Here is a 6,919-nt window from a genome sequence, read left to right on the forward strand (position 1 = left end):
AGGTCATTTTGGCAAAATTGCCAATTTTTAGTTTTGGTGTCACTATTCACCTCATTGGTCAACAAAAATGTTGACTTTTAGAATAAAAATATGTACATTGACTTTGGCACTCCCAACATACCACATTTGGTGTTTAAATCTTGTTGGCATTAAGTGTTAATACCATTTCCAAGCATTAAACCAAAGGAGCAGATTTTTCAGTTTTAGTGAGTCAACTTCACTGTTCCATTGGACACTGTTACTGTTGGAATTTGAAGAAATGTAAAACATGAAAGTTGTTCCTTATTTTGTCTAGTTGAATTTCTTTTTTTGAATCACTCCATTTGGAGTTTTGTAGCTCCAGATATGGCTCAAAAACCCAAGCTGTCCGGATATGCATTCTGCAGAAATTTACCATATCTACAGTGCATGAACAGTAACTTGAGTCACTTGGTTGAATGGGTTCTGGCCATAATTTGGGGTAGATTCCTTCATAAAAGTTGTTTGCCTATGTCTTAACTTGTTGCTGTAAAACTTTCAGGCCAATTGACCAAATCTACAGTGAGTTATGGCCAAATGAACAGTTACTGTTCATTTGGTCAATTCTGCAGAGGCAGTTTCAGGGTATCCGGATTGGAGCTGAGTTTTGGTCCTTTTGCTTTGGTCTTTTGGGCATGGTTTCTTCAGCAAAAATGTGCCATTATAAGCCTAGTTTTATGTCCAATTGGCCAAACATCAATTGGACTAACACAGCTCAAGTTATGGCAGTGCAAAGGGATTGAATTTTCAGTCCCTATCTTTCTTTGTCCTAGGCGATTTGCAACCTCACTTTGCAATCTCATTTTTAGTCCATTTGTTGGTCAATCTACCTAAAATGGTCACTAATTGACCATTAAAATGTTCTCTAATCAATTCATAATCCAAGTCCACACTTTACTCCCAAAACCCTATCTCAAATTTAAGATTTTGTACAAGTTACCCTAGTTGACTAACATACTCATTTCCTTATGTTTATATACTTTATTCATGATTTCTAATTCATTCCAAGTCCATTCAAAAACACTCAATCCTATTTCTCCCTAGGGCAGCCGAAATTTATGGAGTACATATACATAAATTTCATCCACTTAATTTACAAATTCTTGCTAAATTCAAGTTCCTATGTATGAAATTAAAGAGTTTTTGATATATAGTGAACTAACCTCTTGTAGCTTAAATCCAAGCCAACCCAAAATTTCAATTTCTTCTCCTCTTTTAGCTCCCAAAATATTAAGCAAGGTTCTAGGGTAAAATTTAGTGTTGGGAACTCAAGGAAATATGGTGGGAGTTTAGGGTTTCATGAGCTTGCCAAGCTCATCAATGGAGGAGATGGGAAGAGTCACGTTTTGGGGAAGAAGAAGAAGAAGAATGGCTGCTGTAATTTGTGTTATTTTGGTCTTCATTTATGTCTTTTAATAGTTTAGTCAAATGGTAGCTTATTTGTGATTGGTCACAATTTGTAAATGACATCATCAAGATGTCATAATTGAGCTTTTTCTTCATTTTCTTTCCTTTCCTCCACTAATCATTTTCAATTTGATTTCTAGTAATGTTTATTCATATTTTATGTTATATTAATTATTTACTCAACTGGACAAGTCGGCCAAAAATCACCTCGGAAAGAGAAAAGACCAAAATGCCTCCGTTTTGGCTTAACGGGTCAAAATTGTCTGTACCGATTGAAAAATTTTTCTAAATATTTTCTTGGCATTCTAATGCCATAGGAACCTCAATAACCCTTCTCTGGAGTCCCAAAAATTATTTTATGATTTTCCCCCCGGGTCTAGGGCTCCTCGTTGCGAGAACCGCAACTTCCCTCCGGTTACCCATCGCTTGGGCACCGGCTCTTTTAACTTAACTGTATTTTATTTCTAAAATTTTTACTAAATTTTTCTCATTAATATTTGAGTTAATTATGGTCCCTCACTTAAATTTAATTATTTTTCCGGACGTTCTAGCTGTCCGGACCGACACCGGTCACCGGAACAGTAGGATGTACGGAATTGCTACCGGGAGGATGTTACAACTCTTCCCCTCTAATTTAAATTTCGTCCTCGAAATTTCTTTGGATGTTTTTTGGTTCTAAGATAATTCTTTTACCTTTCTATTACTCCATCTGTCTACTTCTTTTGTATACATGGTACCATTTAGTCTTTTGAATCTATCATTATACACTTAGGCATATCATAAAGAAATATTTTACCTCAAATTCACATCCGGGGCTTCTTGCTCCTCTCGGCTTGGGTGACATTTGGAAGTGGTGTTCTTGTTGTACTTGGTCCTTCCACGGCCTCTGTGCAGGTCCGTGGTATATTCCTCTTAGGACAATCTTTGACGATGGTCTATGGCCCCACATCTATAATGAGCTCAGTCAATCCCCTACATTCACCTTTATGCCACTTGTTACAATGGCCACATTTTCTTGCTAATCTTGGCGCACTCACTATTAGTGTTTCTGGTTGATCTCTCCTGGATATAGGCTTGGGTCTAGATCTCCTACTTTGATCATATGTCTGACTTAACTGTTCTCTCGGCCTCTTATTACTAGACTGTCCAAATTTCCTCTTTTCGATCACCACTCCTCTTGTTCCTCTTCATGAACACAGGTAATATATTTCTTTCTGAACTCTATCAGAAAGAATTCCCAAGTTACTTCGGCTGGTGGCACTACATTGGTAACGACATCCCACACTCGATATGCAGCGACGTGAAACAACGATAATGCACACTCAAAACTCGCTCGTGTGCAATGGAGTTTCTGCAGGACTCTTCAGTCCTTTCTAACCAATACTTAGCATTTGAGAATCGTCGTCCTTTCGACCATTGAAATCTACAGCTCCATACTTCCTAATTTTTCCTAGAGGTGATTTCTGCTGAGACAATGGTGGAACAACCCCAGTCATCTGTCGAAAGAATCTAGTCATCTGCTCAAACAGGGCCTGTTGGGGTTGTACAGGCACCTCTTGCCTTTGGTGGAGCAGGATCTCCCGATTTCCAATATCACTCCCAGTCTGGATATGTCTTAATACGTCTTATTCCACGCCCTCTGCGATGAAGGGTCCATATCCTATTTAACAAAGACAAACAGATCTGCGTTAGTGTCACCTCGACTCTTACAAATGCAATGCATGGTATGGACTCAATCTAGGCCTGAAACACCTAAACCGTGCTCTGATACCACTAAATGTGACACCCCTTACCCGACTACAGTGTAGCCGAGCAAGTTATGCCACTCAGTGTGCCAGCACTCTATTTTTATCTTAATTAATTTTTTATCATAATTTTGAATACAACTTGTGAAATATAATTCATTTTAAGCCATTTATCGAAATTATTATTTCTTTGAGGTTCCGGAAATTTTAAAGAAAATCCGGCAGAATACCGGCTAAAAATAGAGAAAACAGTTCTTCGGAACCTGTGAAAAACACTTCCTATATTCATTTTCCATCATCTCAACTGCATTTATCAAATTCTCAACAATGTTCAATCTCAGTTCTCATTCATCCATCTCATATGATACCATGCATAATTCATATATAAACATTCACTTTTCCATTTACAACCATACTTTTCATTATTTACATGACTATCAAAATACATTACATAAGTTTCAAATACATATGAGAAAATAAAATCAATTACAAAATACCAAAATGACATCTAGCGTCCTACCAATGCACTGCAGACAGTGAGGTGACACAGACACTATGCAGAATTGTGAGCTGCCTTACCGAATCTATGGTCTACTGGCCCTCTGTCAAATCTTCAGTACCTACGCGTTGCAAAAGCGACGCGCTAAGCATAAAGCTTAGTGGTGCAAATAATAAAATAGAAAGAAATAATATGCAAATAAAAATCATAATTTCTTAGCCATTGTGTTCATAAGAACTGAATAATTACCAACTTAATATTTAATCGAGGGCTAATTACGTTTTATGATATTAACTTCTTCATGCATTTTGTTTATTTATTTTCTTCCTGATCTTGAGTTTCTTTGTATTCTATCGTAATCATTCCTGATATTTGATTTTCGTATTTTCTTTAACAATCTGTTCGATTCTGATTATACTTTTCCATGCCCAAGTAACCTATCTTGAGCATCGGATGGATAACGTGCGTTGGCACTTTGGACACCACGGTGCCTCGGGCGTCATACCATGGGACGAGCGTCAACCACGTATCACGATCGGTATGGCTAAAAAGCCATGATATCACATAATTGGCATAAAAGCCATGAATACGGGCATAAAAGCCATGAATACGGGCATAAAGCCATGAATACAGGCATAAAGCCTTTCCTTTCGCAGTACTACTAAAACAATACCCTATTGGCATGCCAAACTATCCAAACCAATCACATTAGGCCTACTAGGGCATTTTGCATATTTAAGTTTCACAATTTTTGGATTTCAAGTTTTCATGTCACTATTCATTTCATTAGTCAATTAAAATGTTGACTTTTGCATAAACAATAGGTACATTGGTTTTAACACTCCCAATGTACACCATTTTGCATTTAAAACTTATTAGTTTTAGTCACTTTCTCAAAGCTTAGGTCATTTTGGCAAAATTGCTAATTTTTAGTTTTGGTGTCACTATTCACCTCATTGGTCAACAAAAATGTTGACTTTTAGAATAAAAATATGTACATTGACTTTGGCACTCCCAACATACCCCATTTGGTGTTTAAATCTTGTTGGCATTAAGTGTTAATACCATTTCCAAGCATTAAACCAAAGGAGCAGATTTTTCAGTTTTGGTGAGTCAACTTCACTGTTCCATTGGACACTGTTACTGTTGGAATTTGAAGAAATGTAAAACATGAAAGTTGTTCCTTATTTTGTTTAGTTGAATTTATTTTTTTGAATCACTCCATTTGGAGTTTTGTAACTCTAGATATGGCTCAAAAACCCAAGCTGTCCGGATATGCATTCTGCAGAAATTTACCATATCTACAGTGCATGAACAGTAACTTGAGTCACTTGGTTGAATGGGTTCTGGCCATAATTTGAGGTAGATTCCTTCATAAAAGTTGTTTGTCTATGTCTTAACTTATTGCTGTAAAACTTTCAGGCCAATTGACCAAATCTACAGTGAGTTATGGCCAAATGAACAGTTACTGTTCATTTGGTCAATTCTGAAGAGGCAGTTTCAGGGTATCCGGATTGGAGCTGAGTTTTGGTCCTTTTGCTTTCGTCTTTTGGGCATGGTTTCTTCAGCAAAAATGTGCCATTATAAGCCTAGTTTTATGTCCAATTGGCCAAACATCAATTGGACTAACACAGCCCAAGTTATGGCAGTGCAAAGGGACTGAATTTTCAGTCCCTATCTTTGTCCTAGGCGATTTGCAACCTCACTTTGCAATCTCATTTTTCAGTCCATTTGTTGGTCAATCTACCTAAAATGGTCACTAATTGACCATTAAAATGTTCTCTAATCAATTCATAATCCAAGTCCACACTTTACTCCCAAAACCCTATCTCAAATTCAAGATTTTGTACAAGTTACCCTAGTTGACTAACTAACTCATTTCCTTATGTTTATATACTTTATTCATGATTTCTAATTCATTCCAAGTCCATTCAAAAACACTCAATCCTATTTCTCCCTAGGGCAGCCGAAATTTATGGAGTACATATACATAAATTTCATCCACTTAATTTACAAATTCTTGCTAAATTCAAGTTCCTATGCATGAAATTAAAGAGTTTTTGATATATAGTGCACTAACCTCTTGTAGCTTAAATCCAAGCCAACCCAAAATTTCAATTTCTTCTCCTCTTTTAGCTCCCAAAATATTATGCAAGGTTCTAGGGTAAAATTTAGTGTTGGGAACTCAAGGAAATATGGTGGGAGTTTAGGGTTTCATGAGCTTGCCAAGCTCATCAATGGAGGGAGATGGGAAGAGTCACGTTTTGGGGAAGAAGAAGAAGAAGAATGGCTGCTGTAATTTGTGTTATTTTGGTCTTCATTTATGTCTTTTAATAGTTTAGTCAAATGGTAGCTTATTTGTGATTGGTCACAATTTGTAAATGACATCATCAAGATGTCATAATTGAGCTTTTTCTTCATTTTCTTTCCTTTCCTCCACTAATCATTTTCAATTTGATTTCTAGTAATGTTTATTCATATTTTATGTTACATTAATTATTTACTCAACTGGACAAGTCGGCCAAAAATCACCTCGGAAAGCGAAATGACCAAAATACGAGGGTTTGGCTTAACGGGTCAAAATTGGCTGTACCGATTGAAAAATTTTTATAAATATTTTCTTGGCATTCTAATGCCATAGGAACCTCAATAACCCTTCTCTGGAGTCCCAAAAATTATTTTATGATTTTTCCCCCGGGTCTAGGGCTCCTCGTTGCGAGAACCGCAACTTACCTCTGGTTACCCATCGCTTGGGCACCGGCTCTTTTAACTTAACTGTATTTTATTTCTAAAATTTTTACTAAATTTTTCTCATTAATATTTGAGTTAATTATGGTCCCTCACTTAAATTTAATTATTTTTTCGGACGTTCTAGCTGTCCGGACCGACACCGGTCACCGGAACAGTAGGATGTACGGAATTGCTACCGGGAGGATGTTACAGCCATTTTGCACTATCTTGTTTGTTTTTGTTTAACTTATTTCCTTCTTGATAAAATAGTTCGGGATATCATTATGCATCTTAAGTAAGTTGTTTACCTTAGTAGCAATTCCTCATCTAGTGTTTTTCTCATTTCTTAATGTTCTATTTGTTTCCTTCTTTCATTCCACAACTTAACTTTAATTATTTTATTCCTCAATCTTATCTTCTTCCTTAACTTGGCTGTCGAGTCGTAATTTAGTACCTCTTATCGTCCCTAATAAATCCACTATACTTCAATATTACTTGATTTGGTCCTCTGACCATTCTA

The sequence above is a fragment of the Hevea brasiliensis genome, chromosome 10 (assembly GCF_030052815.1).
Source record: "Hevea brasiliensis isolate MT/VB/25A 57/8 chromosome 10, ASM3005281v1, whole genome shotgun sequence".
Classification (NCBI taxonomy): Eukaryota; Viridiplantae; Streptophyta; class Magnoliopsida; order Malpighiales; family Euphorbiaceae; genus Hevea; species Hevea brasiliensis.